General features: G+C 33.5%; 1 protein-coding gene and 1 non-coding gene across 2 annotated transcripts in view; one reads left to right on the top strand and one right to left on the bottom strand.

Annotated features, from left to right (window-relative positions):
* The window catches only part of LOC146993857 (uncharacterized), a 104822-nt gene extending 91471 nt beyond the window's left edge, over positions 1–13351 (bottom strand). The window contains exon 1 of the mRNA XM_085826413.1: positions 13276–13351. The gene's annotated coding sequence lies outside the window, so the exon portion shown is untranslated. The remainder of the gene's footprint in view (positions 1–13275) is intronic.
* A 3852-nt stretch (positions 13352–17203) lies between these two features.
* Positions 17204–17306, top strand: LOC146993856 (U6 spliceosomal RNA). Its single transcript, XR_015044324.1, has one exon. It is a non-coding gene; the product is annotated as a U6 spliceosomal RNA (small nuclear RNA).
* The last annotated feature ends 1820 nt before the right edge of the window (positions 17307–19126 follow it).

Below are 19126 nucleotides of genomic sequence, written 5' to 3'. Positions count from 1 at the left end.
AGAGTTTAGAATCTATATGCATTTCGTCGAAACCTTGAACGCATATTTTTTCTACAGAATTCAAATATTCGCATAGGTCCTTCATTACAGCAAGAACATCACTCTGAATTCCTGGACTACATGAAAATTTAGCTCACCATCTCCTTAATGTGTTAGTGCTAGGTAAAGGAATTCCTTTTTTTTTCTTTCCAAAAATCGTAGCTTTTAGATGACAGAGCTCTTATGACAATGCAACGTGAAATATCTTCACTAGTCCACCTGATTTTTTTCCTTCTTTTCTAGCAATGCCTTAAACTGCGTCTTTGTAAAAATATGCTTTAGACCCGTGTTTCCCAACGTGGGGCGCACGCCCCACAAGGGGGCATTGCGACTGTTAAGGGGACAATTCGAAAATGGACTCGTCCAGAGTTTAAGGGGACAAAGGTCATTCAAACGGGACAAAGGACGTTCTAAATATGTTTCCTGGAGTCAAAAGTTTCGAAATTTCATTTTTTTATTCCCCAAAATAAAGATAAATTTAAGTGATGTATACGTGAAAAAATTTTCAAATTGCGGTGCATTTTAAATATTTTATAAAGAATTCTTGCTGTAAACATGGACATTTAAATGCTTTTAAATAACTGACACATTATGCTTTCCAGACGTTTCTCGAACATTTCAGCCCACGAATTTATTTTATTTTTTACTGTAGGAATGGCAACAGTAGCTGCTTTCAGCTTTGTTTATATTGATCTTATATTTATTTCTTTCAGCCCTTAGTGAAATGAGGGGTGCAAGCAAGAATAAACTTTCGTCGGTATTCGGAGGCATATTTAAAATTTGGTTTCATACCATGTCCATAAACGGTCAACTTTTGTCCTTTTATGCCAATAATGCCTGACCAACAAATCAATGAATCTGTTATATTTCTTAAATTCATATTATTGTTAAATGTTAAATATGAAACTACTTGCCGTTAAAGGGAGTGATCGTATAGTGAAACGTGTACAGCATTTTTGCGTTGTGAAAAAAATGCATTCCGGGACCGCGCCGTGAGAGGATCGAAAACATAAAACATATACAAGATATAAAGGAAAAGTTCATATTAAATATATAAAAAAAACATACTGTAAGAGGTTCCAGATTAAATATCAGTTTGTTCAATTACAACACAATAAGAAAAATCTTAACCTCATCTGAGAGTCTGTTCATTTAAATTCATAAAAAAAACTTAAGGTTTGTCTGGTGATTTAAAAGAAAGAAAAGGGAAACAATTTAAGGCCTGAGAGTTAAATTTTAGATTCGACGTTGTTTTTTACTGCTAAGGACGTTTTTGAAAAAACTTGCCTAGGGTTCAAACACACCAAAAAAATACAACTTAGCTTGAGGGGACATCTTGAAGCGGAGGACTCTTATCTTATCAAGAGTTGATGTCGGCCGGGCTCATCTTGACATAGGTTCTAAAAATGTAGACTCCACTTCACTACTGTAGAACAGAAACAGGAGCACTGCTGCCCAGGGCGGCTATCCGCTTGGTCCTGAAAGTCCTATGTCCACACGCAGGTAACTCGTTCAAATTTCGCCTCTTTACCAGCACGCCGCAAGGAAGAGGGTTTTCAGGCTCAGGTTAGAAACGTTTTTTTTTCTAGGCCATTTCAGCTCGCCTGTTCTTACTCATCCCAAGAGCAAGCTTCACGAGTAACGACCCAAGTAAATTCCACCCACCAGTCAGTAAGGGAGAGAATCCAACTCCAATTTTCTTCAAGCCAGTTTTCAAGAGCAACGTCCACAAGACCAGCAAACCCGAAAGTCAGCGAATCCAAGCGTGAGTGCCTAAGCGAGTCCCAGAGTAAGTGTGTAAGAGAATCCTCTTAACCAAAACGCGGCCGGGGAGCATATTTGCCGCTCCCCGCCGGAAAACACCTCTCGTAGTCAATTACATTTTGTCCAGCAAGCCCGTCAGTCCAGCAAGCCCGAAAATCAGCGAGTCAGTCAGAGAGTCAGCCAAAAAGTAAGTGTGTCTCCAACTCGAATTTCCTTCGTCTCCTTCCCCAAACGGGCTCCCACTATGGCTTCACTTATCGCCCCCTTAATTATGGCAAAATCTTCGTTTTCAACTCCAGAATGCGGGAAAAAGGGTGATCGCGCATGCGCGCCCTTCTTCACTTAGCCAACAACCGGACCCTCAATCGCCAAAAACCTCAATGACTTACCTTGAAAGACAAGTAGCAACCTTTGACCTTTCCGTCACGTACTTTCCTCTCTTAAGGTCAACTAACAATGAACATTCTTTCTCGAACATTCTAAAGCGCGCGAAATCATGACTTGGCGAAAATTGCCTCTCTTTCCCTGCTTCTTTCACAATGAATAAAAGTTTGTACAAGATTTGCCAATAAAAGAAAATAAACAATATTCATTTAAACTAAATAATATTTCCAGAAGCATCTGTTTTTCCCCACAATTGAAGCCTTAAATTAAATAATTCAGAATCAAAATAAAATTTAAATTTCCATAAATCATAAATCATTCACCTAATTTCTTTATAACGCTATCAGATAATTTCTCTACATAACATTCCTTTCCCCTAAGGAATTAAATTTTGGTTTACCAAAATTTAGCAGACAGACACTTCTTGAAATGCCATGACTCATACTGTGCAATAAGGCTAAAGGATAACATAATGTAACAATATTTCACACGACTCCTTGGTAACAGTGACGTTACTGACACATTAAATTTCAAGTCCAAAATGTGCAAGTAAAACAACAAGATTAATCAAAGCAATTACTAATTAAAATACTCAAAGAAAATCATCAAAAATAATTAATCAAAAAAAATCAATTAAATCACTTAATTAATTACCTAGAAATATTCAGAACACATACAAAAATAAAAATAAAAATAAGGCGTTAATCACAAACAAAATATGTCTAAGATCAATCAATAATGGCAAAAGAATTTCTCTTTTTTTTTTCCTGTTCATTACATCACACTAGTGTTGCAGTCTCTGTGTGGCCACATTCCTGAACGTTTATTTATCTATTCATTCTCTTTTTCAGTCCATTAATGTAAACAATTTCACCTGAGGTCGAGCACAGTCTAGTATTGTGACAATTTCCAATGAGCACAATCATGGAGTACATTAAATGAGTACGGAGTTGTCAATGCAAGCGAGGGAAAACCCTGTAGTTAGAAATCATTGTGTTAGCAACTCCCCCCTGCAGCCTTCAACGCGAGAAAATGCAAGCAACCAACCCCGGAATGTGAACTCAACACAATACCCCTTAGTAGAGGATCTTGACCTTAAAAGAAACCAGATTTCACCCTCCTACGTCTCACCTTCGACCAAGGAAGAACAATCAATCTTTCAAAGCTGAAGAAGACTTTATCTTTCAATTTTTCCCTTACGATAGATAAGCCACTGAATGTGTTCGGATACTCACACCCGAAGAAAGAAATAATCTAATCCAATTGTTCACACCAAAAAAAAATGAAATAAATAAAAATAAGATAATTAACGCGCCGCAGATACATAAAATACATTCCTGAGAAAATAAACACACTAATAATTCAAACAATTCCAAATAAAATATGTCACATGAACGTATTCAAACAAAGAGTAAAGATCCCCCTAAGTACTACGAAATTAAATAACTTCCAAGAATGAATCCCAAACAATCACGTCTAAGAACAAAAGCGGCCTGATCAGGGCCAAGCATTAGAAAAGAAAAGAACGTTACAACACAAGGAACCTCGGAACCAGCCGAAAATACCCCACACAAAAAAATCAGAAAGAAGGAAAACGTGATTGTCCAAAAATTCAATCCAACCAAAATCAATTCCGAGAATGAACATAACGAATACGCTGTGCAAATACCAATTAGAATTTTATCCAAGACACACAAAAATAATAATAATAATACAACCTAATGCATGTACAAAATAACGTTTGGCCAAAAATTTACAAATACTACCAAGATACACATATACACATAAAATGAAAATACAATTAAACTGTAAAAATTTCATACATAATTCAAATGAGCAATGAGATCAGTGATACCTAAACAAAAAAAATTTTAAATTGCAATACCTAAACAAATACACAAATAGTCATTACGTTAAACCCTATCAAGTCAAAAATATTTCACTGTAATTCAAATCAAGCCAAAAAAAAAATCAACCAGCAAGAGTGAAGTGCCGCTAAAAATTTCAAACCTCAAAGTAAACACTAGTGAGTAACAACACCATATTTAAGTCCCCTTAGTTAGACAACAAAAATTTCAGTAATTCTAAAAATCCCTTAAGTCCACGAGAAAAAAAAATTCAACCTAGTCAAAGAAATCAATCAAAGCTGGACTGAAGCACGTTACTAGAACACTAAATAAAATATCAAAAATCAAAAAAGTGTTCAAAACAAACCCCCCAATTTTTGGCAAAAACTGAGATCTATTCTGCATCAGACTCTTCCAAAACGTTGTATAGTAACCTAAATAGCAGCCTTCAGCAACACCTCCACCCAAACAATAGAAACGAAGTAACTCTTTACCGCGTCCATGTAAGCTGAGAAAAGCGCTGTATTATGAATGACAGACTCAAACTTTACGTATCAAGCAAACCCCCAGACACGTTGAAAGAGAACATAAGATCTCTTATCTCGGAAAGAAAAGTGCGCTGACTGAAACGTTACAATCCTGAACCAACACAATGAAAAAGATATAACAATAGTTTTCTCAGATAACAAGTTCCTGTTTCTCCCGGTGTAAGAGGTCAAGTGCCACCATGAAGTGCAAGTATTTACAAGAAAACGAGCTTTCAGGACATTACAACTTCACGCAAGACCTAACTGCAAGCAACAAATGCAAAGTTCTCAAAAGTGCTAAACTAAAAAAAATACTCATAACTCGTAACTCAAAATCCCTAAAAATCACACAAATGAAATCCATAACTCAAATTCTACTATTTTCCTATGACCACAGAAATCTCAATTCTTCCACAGAAACTAAACATCAGAGAACTTACATTTTACGGACCTTGGCAGAAACCACCAGAAAACAAAACAAAAACCTGATACAACTATCTTGATACTACCAATTCAAATACAAAACTCAAGCCAAAACAAGAATTAACCCCAAATTCAGCAACAAGTCCAACCAAGAAAGAAAATTCAATAACTCAAATCAAATCTATTACGATCCACTAGTAAATTCAAGACAAACTACTTGTAATCAACCGAAAATTCCCACTCATGAGTACAGAACAAAAGTAACTAATCTTCTCAAACTTATTTCAAACATTTTCACAAAACAAATTCCCGTTGTCACCAAAATTCTCATTAAAATTCACTTTCTACAATTCACAAGACTAACTCAGTTTCTACTGTTTAAACAATTCTCACATGACAACTCTTCACAAACTTAAAACTCAAAAGATAACTAATCTCAATTACTCTGACTCATTAAACTAATTAGAACTTCACTCAAGCTGAAGAATTCAATCCCAAAAAAAAAATTAAATATGCAAACATCACTATTGCTGATCTCAGGCAAAAATCCAAATCTAACCCATGTTAATTTTAAAACAGAATTTTGCAATTGAAAAACAATCTTCAATTTTTCTAACTCATTCATTTGTATCATTATGTCTTAAGAACTTATAAAATTCATTGCTCAATACTAAATTAAATTTTCTAACACATTACACAATATACTGGAATCATAACAAAACATTGTAAATCAAAAAGCAATAATATACTACGCTAGAGAATCATGAAAACATTACATACATTTCACAAAATATTATTCAATTAAGTCAAAAAAATCAAAATATCTCTAACGTTACCCCTCACAATTACACATTTCACAAGATTCTAGGTTAAATAAGTAGCAAAAACACACACAAAAAAATTTCTAGCTACGCATAGCTATGGCTTGTCTCATTCAGTAAAATAATTAGAGTCTTTAATCTCCTTCTCTTAGAAGTGTTCAAAAATGGAGTCCAGTTTTTAAAGACAAGCACTCGAAACTTGTTACAAGGATATACAAATAGCATAGGATTATCGTGAAATAATTCATTTTCCATCTTGTATCATAAATGAGTACGTCGAAAATCAAAAATACACATCTAGAAAACACTCAAGGATTTCCAACAGTAAAATATACAGTACCTATTCTCCTACATTAAAAATATATATTTTTCCTAACTTTAAAGTTCAATTCTGTTTGCCTAACGTTAAAGTCCAAAATTCCTGAAATTCACACACATTCTCAAACTTTATCACTCTCGTATTAACAACTTCATTAAAACAGTAAATTACTAAAAATAGGTAAATTCAAAATCAATTACTGATTCGATCCTTCACTAAGCAGAGGTCACGGCACCAGTGTTATATTTTCTTAAGTTCACGCCGGGAAATAATGTTATGAATCTTACTTCACGGCACCAATGTTATAAGAAAAGAAAGTTTCGACCACCATGGTTAAATAGTTTTTTCTTCTAGGTACCATGTTATATCTGAAATTCCTATATTTGTTAAATGTTATTTTTAAGTGTTATATTTCTTAAATTCATATTATTGTTAAATGTTAAATATGAAACTACTTGCCGTTAAAGGGAGTGATCGTATAGTGAAACGTGTACAGCATTTTTGCGTTGTGAAAAAAATGCATTCCGGGACCGCGCCGTGAGAGGATCGAAAACATAAAACATATACAAGATATAAAGGAAAAGTTCATATTAAATATATAAAAAAAACATACTGTAAGAGGTTCCAGATTAAATATCAGTTTATTCAATTACAACACAATAAGAAAAATCTTAACCTCATCTGAGAGTCTGTTCATTTAAATTCATAAAAAAACTTAAGGTTTGTCTGGTGATTTAAAAGAAAGAAAAGGGAAACAATTTAAGGCCTGAGAGTTAAATTTTAGATTCGACGTTGTTTTTTACTGCTAAGGACGTTTTTGAAAAAACTTGCCTAGGGTTCAAACACACCAAAAAAATACAACTTAGCTTGAGGGGACATTTTGAAGCGGAGGACTCTTATCTTATCAAGAGTTGATGTCGGCCGGGCTCATCTTGACACAGGTTCTAAAAATGTAGACTCCACTTCACTACTGTAGAACAGAAACAGGAGCACTGCTGCCCAGGGCGGCTATCCGCTTGGTCCTGAAAGTCCTATGTCCACACGCAGGTAACTCGTTCAAATTTCGCCTCTTTACCAGCACGCCGCAAGGAAGAGGGTTTTCAGGCTCAGGTCAGAAACGTTTTTTTTTTCTAGGCCATTTCAGCTCGCCTGTTCTTACTCATCCCAAGAGCAAGCTTCACGAGTAACGACCCAAGTAAATTCCACCCACCAGTCAGTAAGGGAGAGAATCCAACTCCAATTTTCTTCAAGCCTGTTTTCAAGAGCAACGTCCACAAGACCAGCAAACCCGAAAGTCAGCGAATCCAAGCGTGAGTGCCTAAGCGAGTCCCAGAGTAAGTGTGTAAGAGAATCCTCTTAACCAAAACGCGGCCGGGGAGCATATTTGCCGCTCCCCGCCGGAAAACACCTCTCGTAGTCAATTACATTTTGTTCCAGCAAGCCCGTCAGTCCAGCAAGCCCGAAAATCAGCGAGTCAGTCAGAGAGTCAGCCAAAAAGTAAGTGTGTCTCCAACTCGAATTTCCTTCGTCTCCTTCCCCAAACGGGCTCCCACTATGGCTTCACTTATCGCCCCCTTAATTATGGCAAAATCTTCGTTTTCAACTCCAGAATGCGGGAAAAAGGGTGATCGCGCATGCGCGCCCTTCTTCACTTAGCCAACAACCGGACCCTCAATCGCCAAAAACCTCAATGACTTACCTTGAAAGACAAGTAGCAACCTTTGACCTTTCCGTCACGTACTTTCCTCTCTTAAGGTCAACTAACAATGAAAATTCTTTCTCGAACATTCTAAAGCGCGCGAAATCATGACTTGGCGAAAATTGCCTCTCTTTCCCTGCTTCTTTCACAATGAATAAAAGTTTGTACAAGATTTGCCAATAAAAGAAAATAAATAATATTCATTTAAACTAAATAATATTTCCAGAAGCATCTGTTTTTCCCCACAATTAAAGCCTTAAATTAAATAATTCAGAATCAAAATAAAATTTAAATTTCCATAAATCATAAATCATTCACCTAATTTCTTTATAACGCTATCAGATAATTTCTCTACATAACAAATCTAGGTCGTTTGAGGCATATATGAAGGCGAAATATAATGCTGGTATTAATACAGATTTGAATTATTTTCACACTTTAAGGAAAATGTTTGGAAAAAGAGTAATATTAAAGTGTCTATTTACTGCTGATAATGCGACTGTTAATCGTGCTCTTGAGGCTATTTATCAAATTTCATTACTCATAGTTTAATCTGAGAAAAGCCGTACTATAGGGGAGAATTTATCAAACCATCAATATCAACATTTACAACTGTTCTAGAAAGAGATGACAAAGACGTTAAAGCTATGCCACTAAATAACAATACTGTTTGCAGAAGAAAGATTAAATGAGTGAGGATATTGAAATACTACTCGTTGAAAAGCTGAAAACAAGAAAATTTTCAGTGCAAATGGAATGAACCAATTTTGAGAGACAGTGAGGCCGTAATTGTAACTTGTGTAAGATATATTCATAAAGGGGATTTTGCCGAAGAAATGTTTTGTAAATCATTAGAGAGCACCACTACCTCCAAAGATATTTATAGTAAGCTAAAAAATTACTTATATATAAAAATATACCAATAAAAATATAATACTTCTTGTACTGCAGATGGTGCTCCTAATATGATCGTTGAAAAATAAAATAAAGCACGGAATAAGAAAAAGGGCTGCTTAAAATTGATAAAAGATGAGAATCCAGAAATGTTTCTTGTGCATTGTGTTATTCATAGAGAAAACCTGGTAGGTAAAAACAATTCGCCTGATCTAAATGAAGTGCTAAATTCAGTTATAAAGTGTATCAATGCCATTAAAGCTAGGGCCAAATGTGAATTGTGTATGTACTGTGACGTGACTACCGTCTTTTTAAGTTATTTTATGAAGAACAAAATGAAGACTATATGAGACTTGTACTTCACACTGAAGTAAGAAGGCTGTCGAAAGGGAACTGCTTGGAAAGATATATGGAAGTATTTGATACTCTTAGTTATTTTTTAAGCGACAAACCTGAAATGAAAAATCTGTTAATGGATGATAACAAGGCAATTGTGAGTTATTTAGCCGATATCTTTGAAAAATTAAATATATTAAATAAACAACTTCAAGAAGCAATTAAAACTTATGATGCAAAAGGAAGATATTTGGTTTCATTACCTTTGTTGAATTATGTCAGGCATATATTATTTACCACAAAAATTTTGAAAAGTCTCATTGGCTCCAAAAATGTGACGTGACTACCGCTATACTTGTTATTGATACCGCTAACACTTGTTATTGTCGATCATCTGATTATTTTATTGGCTGATTTAAAAGATTTTGTAACTTAAAACAAATTGATTTTCCAACTTGGATGATGCAGCCAATGCTAGTGGATTTGGCTGATATTTCAAATATGTAGTAAAAAGAACTCGCAGAAATGCAAAATGATGAGTCAATTAAAATTTTATTTAATATTAAAGGAGCGGTGACATAGCTTTGTGAAGAAACCAGAATCAGATATCCAAATGCAGAAAAATTTGCAAGAGAACTATTGTCACCGTTTCCATCTTCAATTTTGCTGAACACGGATTTAGTGCCATAAATAATTTGCTGCTAAAAAAATCGGTTGGATATAATGAAACCGGAAGACTTGAGACTCAAGTTATCTAAATTGGAATCTGACATAAAATTTTCTTTGCGGCATGTATCAAGCGCAAGGAAATCGCTAAATTTAAATAATAAAAATTACGAATACTTAAAATAAAAAACTTTCACTAAAATGAGTTTTTTCTTGAATTTCAGTTCTCCATGTTTTGAAAGTTCACTTACTGTGTTTGGTCACAAAATTTCGTAGTCATTTCTTCCTAAAAGCTATCATTGAAGTTTCTTTCGGAAAAATTTCAATTTTTAAATATTAAAAATTATGTATATGCTAGGGGGAGCTTAAAACTTTTAGAAAGGATTAGGTAGGGCATAGCACAAAAAAGGTTGGGAAACACTGCTTTAGACCGTTTTTCCAAATTCTCCGATTCGTGCTGTTTTTTCCTAAATTTCGCTGTTTGGGATTTTAATTTCTGAATTTCTGATACAAATTTCTTTCTAGATGTTGTCCACCATCTTTGTCGATGAGCAAACATTCTAAAATTTTTCTTTTATTACGATTTTCTAAGGATATGATTTTGTTCTTCAAATTATGAATACAGTCTTGTCTATCTTTACACTTAGGGCATTCAGGGATATTGTCACTTGTGAATTTTATTTCAAAACCATTCACATTTGATTTATTATTGTCAGCTTCAATTTCGTTCTCGGCCTCAAAATAAATTTTCTTTGGGCTTAATTCGTGTAGTTTTTCAAAACCACTCTGCATTAGTTTTCTTTTCAAATGTGTCCGATTTGTTGGTGTTATTTCGTTTACTGCACACGATGAATTTACTTTCGGCACAGTATTGCATTTCAACAGTTTCTTTTGCGGCAATCCAAGCAAGCGATTTCTTATGTCATCTTCATAATCACTGCACAGAAAATGTTCGCCAAAAATTCTTGCGTTTTTAACATTAATAGAATCCTGTCTTCGACATTAATGTATCCATTCTGTCGTCAAAAGCAAATTGTCCTTTGGGAAATCATGAAATACAATATCTCTTCCTTTAGTATTTCTATAAGTGCTACAGGCACTTTACTACAGCACAAGAAGCTATATTACATAAAGGATACTTTAAGTAAAGAATTTAAAAGGAAAACTGACTAAAACTGTATATATACAAATTATTAAATATTTGCATTAATAGAAAACAAATATGTATGATTAAAATAAATTTGGGATATGCGACCTCCAGAAAATTGTTTCGCAAATGAATGAAACTACATTTTTTAAACGCGTGAAATAAGAGCAGGTGCAACACAGACACGTCAGATTACTACCAATTCCTCCCTCCATGAGGGTCGCGTGGGCAAAGAATAGGGATGCTAGGTCATTTCTTTGTTCGACTCCTCGCCGAATCCTCATGAAAGGGAAAACTCTCCCTCTTCATGAAAAGGGGGGGGGATTGAAAGTAATGTGACGTGTCTGTGTTGCACCTGCTCTGATTTCGCTCGTTTAAAAACTAGTTTCATTTAGTTGCGAAACGATCTTCTGAATCTATCTATTAATCTGACGATTCCTGGCGAAGGCGTTTTTCATTTTTCATCTTTTCTGCTTCCAATTGACCTAATTTCTCTACAATGTGTGCACTATTATTTGCATCCAGAATAAAATCTAATGCGTATAATGAAATATTGTTATAATAGTAAGATTAGCATATCATTATTGACCAAAAACGGGACACTGCAATTGCAGAAATGGGACAAGGGGCAATTATGGAAAGTGAATTTACAACCTTTTTGATTGATGTCTTTCTTACACTGAGCTATGGGAAAACAGTTTTGGTGAGGTGGTATCTTTTATTTGAATAGACAAAATGGTCTGAATTAAATTAAAATGGTCTGAAATTGAAGCTTCAAGTAAAAAGACGATAGAAAGTGTTTTGTGACGTAAATTTGTTAAGCTTACTATTATTCTTCTAATATCTGAAGATATAAAAATTTAGGCACACAGATCGAAGTAATGTGTACCATGCTGCGCCACCATCATGCTATGAATATTAATGTTACTCAGAAATTTTTCCTCTTTCACACTTCATTCTAAGAACGTATTATACTCAATAATACATTTTTGCATCCCAGCAGCTTCATTGCTTATCCTAATCTCTTATAATAAAAATAATTTTTCAACATTTCGAAAAAATGTTAATACTTCAGTAAAATTCCATATTTGTCTATGTGGGCTATTTTATACAATTAAAATAGCTGGACCCCAGTCGAATACCCATTAAAAACTGTGACTCAAAATAAAAAAAAAGAAGTTAATGGAACATATAATTAGTAAATAATAAGCAATGAAGTATAAATTAAATAATACATAAAAATATTAGTAAACTAATTAAAGTAATGGTTATGATAAGTTTTTGCTAATACGGCGAATCAGTTTCACACCGAAATGTCGTAATCATTTATTCTCGATTCCGATTGAATTATGATTTCGTTCAAAAACGAAGAATAAGGCCTAGTTATCTATCAGATACAGGAATGTTCTTATTCCAAGCATAATACTCGCAATTTTTATAGCTATTTGAATACGACAGTGTGATTAATAATCGATTAACCTAACTCCGTAATTGTTTTGACATAATGATATTGATATAGAACCGCAGGCTATGTACAATAATTTATGATTCCTTAGTAGAAATATAGCTTTAACCACAAAGGAACAAAATTATCATTTTATCAAAACAAGATGGTCACGAGAAGTCGGTAATGCATTATCTCTGCACAGCTGAAAATGAATAAATTTCAGACTGAAAGTCTCTTTATATAGAAAGAGATAGATAGATACTACATAATTGAAATACACACATATATATATATATATACACAATTATGTTGTAACGGTAGTAAAGGTTTTAATATTTTGATATTTTTTCCTTTAAGTTTTTTAAGTTCAAAAAAGAAATGATACACAGACGAAACTTAAAAGCTTCCTTTGTTTTTTGTATAAAAATCATTTCAGAATTGACATTTAATTTTTATTAACAGTAAAGGTGTAGTTCAGTAAGTTAGCGGCAACACATGTTATTTGTATAATATTTTTAGGCATTTTTTAAATTTTATGAAGTTTTCTTTGAAGTTTCCAATGTAATCTGAAATGTTCAGGCTAGTCCGCCCTTCGAATCAGATTTTCAAGTTTCTATCAGGTCTAATATACAAAACTCATAACGAAAAGTACCTAGCGTTGCCTTATGTGAAAATCTGGTCGTCTAGGCAAAAGAAAAAGGGGAATACGTTTTTCCTGTTATTATGTCATAGCCAGTGTTAAAAAAATCGTATTATGCGAATCAATTTATTTTAAGTGCACTTAAATGAGATTTATGACACATTTAAGATAAAATCGAGAATGCAATTCCAAAACTTCAACGCTTAAATAATTATCCAAAATATGCTTCAAAAATATTTCATTAATTAAAATTAATTATTCAAAGTTTCAGTTGCAAACATTTAAATAATAACTATGAAATGAGTAGCATAAAATAACTTACTTTCTTGTAAGAAGAAATGTAATAGGAGTAGCGATCGTCAGCTTTCCGTTTTCTATCCATCTTTCTATGACTGATATAGAAAACCAGAGATAAATAGATAAAGAAGAAATGAATATGCGTTAATGAACGTGTAATAAAACTCAAATAAAAAAGAATAAAAGAATGAAAATTATGATTAAAGATTATGATAGGATGATTTTTGTTTTTTTGTTATTGCGACAAGGCCTCGCGGGTTATCTGCCTAAAGGGAGGGATGCCTTCGTAGAGGACTTTCTAAGGGATATTGGCTCGTATACACGTTAAACATGGGCAAAGCACGAACGCGCCATGCAGCTAGCTTGTTCTCGGGATTCGAGCCTCGGACCGAACTAGCAGTATCCAGCGACTTTACGACTCGGCCGCTAGTGGGCCTAACGTAGGATGAAATAACTGATGTTGTTTAAGAATAAGGTTTCGTTTGTTTGATCAGGGTAAAGCACGCCACGGCTATTTGCCTATATAGAAATAAGAAACAACTGTGATATATTAGGCAGAAAATAATGCGCAATATATCTTTTGTTGTGAAATACATGCACATAATTGCTGTACAATACATAATTATATAAATATATATAATTATATAAATATATATAATTATGTAAGAAATTATTCCATATCCGACGTTCATTAAAAATGGCGTTATAAAAGTATGTTACGAATTATATTAGTTTTCCAAAGGATTTTAATGAGTATCATCCAGATTCCTTATGCGGTGGCCTTCAAACTTTGTAGACTCAAAGACCCCTTAGAACCTATACGGTTTGTTCGGGGAACCCCGTTATATATAACCTTAGAAATATATATATTGAAATACCTATATTACCCTTCGAAAATATATCTTAAAATACCCATATTACCCCTGGAAAAATATATCTTAAAAGAATACTTAAATTATGTCAATATATTTCATGTACTTTAAGTAAAGACAATCAAGATTATTATATATTATTAAAACATTTTAACATAAAATTAATACAATCTTCTTATTAATATTATTAACTTTGTGCTGTGTAACTTTTGTTATTAATCTCCATATGTAACATTTTATCTATACAACATAGCATTTTAACTATAAACGCAAGTTTGTTGCTTACCCACAGGAAGATTTCAAATATATCAGAACTAGAATAACAAACATTAGTCTTACAAAAGATTTTGTAAAAACTTCACACGTTAGTTTAATCATATTTTCCCGCATAAATTGCATAAAATTTTCTTTTGCATCAATTGCAGGAATTCTGGCGAAAATTCCTTAATCGGTTGTTTTACAAAACGGCTCAAAAGATAACGGTGCAGCATCGGGGTTCTTCGGACTCGACATCTAATCTTAGTCGAGAAATAGTCCTTGAATCGCGAATGTCAACAATAACTTCACATTAACATATTAAATATGCAAAGGATGTTCAGAATTTTAAATGTGTTTAAGGCCACTCGAAAGTTTTCACTACCTCCAGAAGGAGAAAAGGCCAGTTATCGAGCTAAGTACTTACTATAAAAATGAAGGTTAACAGTCTCAGCAATATTCATAGAGTAGGTACGAAAAATTCCAGAAATTATAACAAGTCATTTACACCACAAACGAAATTTCAAAACATGCAATTAAAAATGCCAAAACATAGCAAAATACAGAGAATAATTTGCCATCGAAAAGTTGAGAAAAATAGAAAAAAAGTAATATCTAAAACTAATTTGCGATTCCAAGTAAATTTTGACCGAAAATTTCTCAAATATAGAAAATAATGCGATTGGTTTGTGAACTGGAATGCGGGCTCCCCTAAATTTCTGACATTTTCCAGCTATCTTGTATATTATGTCAAAGATGGAGTAAACCGAAAGCATGCTATTTATTTCTTTTAAAACTTTTAAGAAATCCATAAATGTGCTCAAAATATTGTCTGAATTTAAATGATATTTTCTAGGCATAGGAATGCCTTTTTCAGGTCCTTTTCTCTAATCAAGAACTTTTTTACTGAACATTTTTTTTGTCTGATTCTTCAGATGGTCGGAAATGGTTCTGCCACGTCGTTCTTAACTTGAGTTCCTTTGTTCATATTTAAACGATTTTTAGGGCATAATTTAAAATTTGCGGCTAGTCCCAAATTACAGTTAGAGAACGTTTTTATCCATTTAAGTTTATGATCCATTTTTTAAACTGTATAAAAGTTTGCTCTACATTAATTCCAGCAATTCGGGCGACAAGCTCTTAATCGACTGCCTGCAGAACGTATCAAAATACAACACTATTTAAGAAGGAATAAAGAGAAAAATGTACTATTTGCCCAAAATCATCTTGCTAAGCCTTTTCAAGTGAGTTAGCCACAGCTAGCTCAGCTTGTTAAGAATGATGCTCTCAACAGGAAAGTTTCTGCACTTTAGAATCTCTAGTATTTGCCTGTGCTGGTCATGTTCTAGAAAAATTCACACTTGGCTTCCCAAGTACTTTTCGTAATGAATTACTAATGTTTAAATCTCATACCTCTATTAACCATGGCAAAATATACTTTCTACTTCTCATTTAAACACTGTATCGAAATCATCAAAATAATACATGGGAAAATTTATTTTATATAATAAATATATTTATTATAAGTTCTACGGCTATGCGATGATGGTGACATGCATTACGATCGCAAATGGGAAAGAGTGGCAACGATCTTATAGTGCCTTCTTTTAAGTAACAGACTATAGAATGAGGACTCATAATTTGTGAGATTATTATGAAATTATTACACATGATATAAGATATTTACAATACTGCTGTTAATTATATTGCACAGATAAATTTAATGCTGTATCGTTTATATCAGAAACATATCTCAGTTTTATTTCTAATTTAATTTTTTCCCAGATATAATACTCTGAATGTAAAATACATCATATTCAAACAAAAGTTCAAAACATTCACATTAAAACATTTTTCAGGTGTTAAAAAAAGACCTGAAACCTTTCTAAGATGACAACTCCAGCTCCAAATGAATTGGATTGAAATTTGGCATAACGGACAGCGTGACTTTCGGTAATGTTCCTAATGCAGCGGGCTGATAATTTTAATAACTTTAATTGCATGTGGGAAATTTAATTTATGCAAATGCTTACAGCCTAAATCTTATTTTATCATTGCTACTCATTATTATATTAGAAGACCGTCAGTTCGCGTTCAGAAATGCAATGCATTAGCATATAAAATATTTGAGCGTGATTCTTGCAGATATGTTCTATTACAAAACTGATGAAAACAGTTAAATCGCATTATTAGTCGAGCTAAATTAGAGTACTGATCAAAGCAATACAAATTCAAAGATGAAATGTACTAACATATCAGTTAAGTATCGGGTTTCTTGCGGTTATGTCAAATTAAAGAACTGATAAAAAGAAATTAAAAATTTAAAATATACGAATTCGGGTTTTCATGGATTTTTCAGACGACAGACGAGAGAATGTCTTTGGTTTTCCGATCTTTATCAGTTGAAAAGATCAATTTAGTTGCATTGTAAAGACAGCAAATTTTAATGTGTTCTACACGCTAGAAAAAGACCAGCTGCACACTTTGCAGGTGTTCAGATGTGCACATTCCATTATGCAGCCGTCATTAAAGTGGCGCGCACACTGGACATTAGAGATTTTTGCTTCTTGAAAAAACTGTTCGCATCGTGGAAGTGAGTTCCCTAGAGCACTGTGAGATGACAGTATATTTATATTTTTTTTTTTGATGATTTGGGGGTAAATTGTTTAGGTATTTTGGTCCAGAAGTAAAGGTTTCCATGGCTTTAACTTCACAGTCCTGATTTTACGATAGTATCTGATATTATAGCTCGTTTTAATCTAGAAAAATGGTATTTTTAAAAATGCCTATAAATTCCAATCATTAGTTTTTCATAATTAGCTTCCCTAATTTGGCGCATTTCAGTTCCTAAAATTTGCGATACAGAGAAGATTAGCAGGGCCTCTGCACAAGGATGGCATTCTCAGATTATTACGCTCAACGCATTTTATTATTCTAATGTTAGCGCATTTATATACTGTGCAAATAATTCCCAAGAATACAATTTCTTGATATATAATCTACTTCATCTAAGTGTATTATGTTTCAACTATATTTTGTATTTCTTATATAGCAAACAACATTTTCATGTTTGTTTAACTTAGATATTAATCTAGTTTCACAAATTCATGGTTTAGCGCATTTACTATATACTTTGCAAATAATTTTCAAGTCTTTATCGCAAGAATACAATTTCTTGATATATAATTTACTTCATCTATGTGTATTATGTTTAAGCTTTAATTTGCATTTCCCATATAGCAAGTAACATTTTCATGTTTGTTTAACTTAGATACCAATCCAAGTTGCGCAAAAGCATTTATTCTTCTATTTCCATCCAAAGGTCTCGGAGCACAACGCCAGCTAGTGGTCAAAACTCCTAGCGGATGAAACCTCAAGAAACACCAGCGATGTTCGATGTGTCCTAAAATTTATATTTCGATATTTTGAAAGTTGAAACATTCATACTCCATTTCTTGTTATCTTAACTCAGGGGCGCCCTTTGCAGGTGTTCGGATTGTGCCCTGCACAGAGGCCCCTGATGGGAAGGGGCGTTATTTCAAGGAAGTTTACACTAATTAAATGGGCCTGGGTTCGAATTCCGGAGAGGGCATGGTTGTAACTGTCCTTACTTTCAGAGGAGGCAATGGTGGCCATCTATTGGTGCTTCCATAATGAAATGGTCATCTCTTCTGGCCCGTGTTAATGACGGCTAATTGCTAAATAAAGCATCCGGCCATTAAAATAATAATAATCTCTACATATAACAAAAGAAAGAGTATGTGTGTCTTTCGTTAGTGGTGTGCGTAAGCTAATAGACACAGGGCTACGACATTTGGTACATAGGTGCATCTAGCCAAGAGCCAGTGCACCTCCAAGCGATTTTTTTTTCAAAATTCGAATCAGAATTTTTTTATTTTATCTTTTTTGATGAAATCGCATCATTTTGAATAGTTTCATTCTTTTAGAATTATGGTTTTGGCTACAGTTCTTAATTCTATGCTTTGTATACTGGACTGCTGACTGTTAAAAATCGTCACTGTTGCCACTTGGAAAATGGGAGGTATAATTCCGTTTAGTTTTTAAATTTAATTTTTCTCTTGGATACTGGACGTTTGGTGAGAGAAGGCAAGCGGAAGTTATTTAATTTATTTATTAGCGTATTTAATATTTGTATTAAGGGAAATGCTTATTTCACTGTAATTTTTTATATGTAATACATTTTTATTTAAATTTGAGTCCTTTTTTTATATATATATAAAATTGTTCTGTAGAATAAAATTCTGTGCAGTTTTAAATTTAATGTTTGGTTTTTCCCTTTAGGCATTTTTTCTATCAATTTAAAAATTAAACGAAGCCTGGCCGCTCAGCTGCTAGTAATAAATAAACAAAACGACTACCTTATGTTTAGGCACAAAAAATTTCTGCCAGATAGAATCGATAGAGTTTTGATTACTACAGAATTTTATTTCGAGATTTCATCGTTGATCGTCATTTTCGTGGTTTTCCCCGTGTATAACATGTATACGAACTAGTTCTCCTAGTCCTTCACGAAGGCATCGTGGATGATCCTCAAGCAGTTAGCCCTCAAGGCTTTGTGGTATTCGCATAAACCAAACCTGAACTCAGAAAAGACAGATGAAACATCGCTTCATAAGGTTATTTTATCTAGTTTCTATAGCAAACAGATCACAAAGCAAAAAATCGCTGTCTTGTTATGTTCACGGGAATTCGCATGGTCTCTTTTAAATACTGCTATTACTTTACTTT

The sequence above is a fragment of the Stegodyphus dumicola genome, chromosome 11 (genome assembly GCF_044657685.1).
Source record: "Stegodyphus dumicola isolate Sdum_Otavi_A_Nest chromosome 11, ASM4465768v1".
NCBI lineage: Eukaryota > Metazoa > Arthropoda > Arachnida > Araneae > Eresidae > Stegodyphus > Stegodyphus dumicola.
This window is presented reverse-complemented; position numbering and strand designations above follow the sequence as displayed.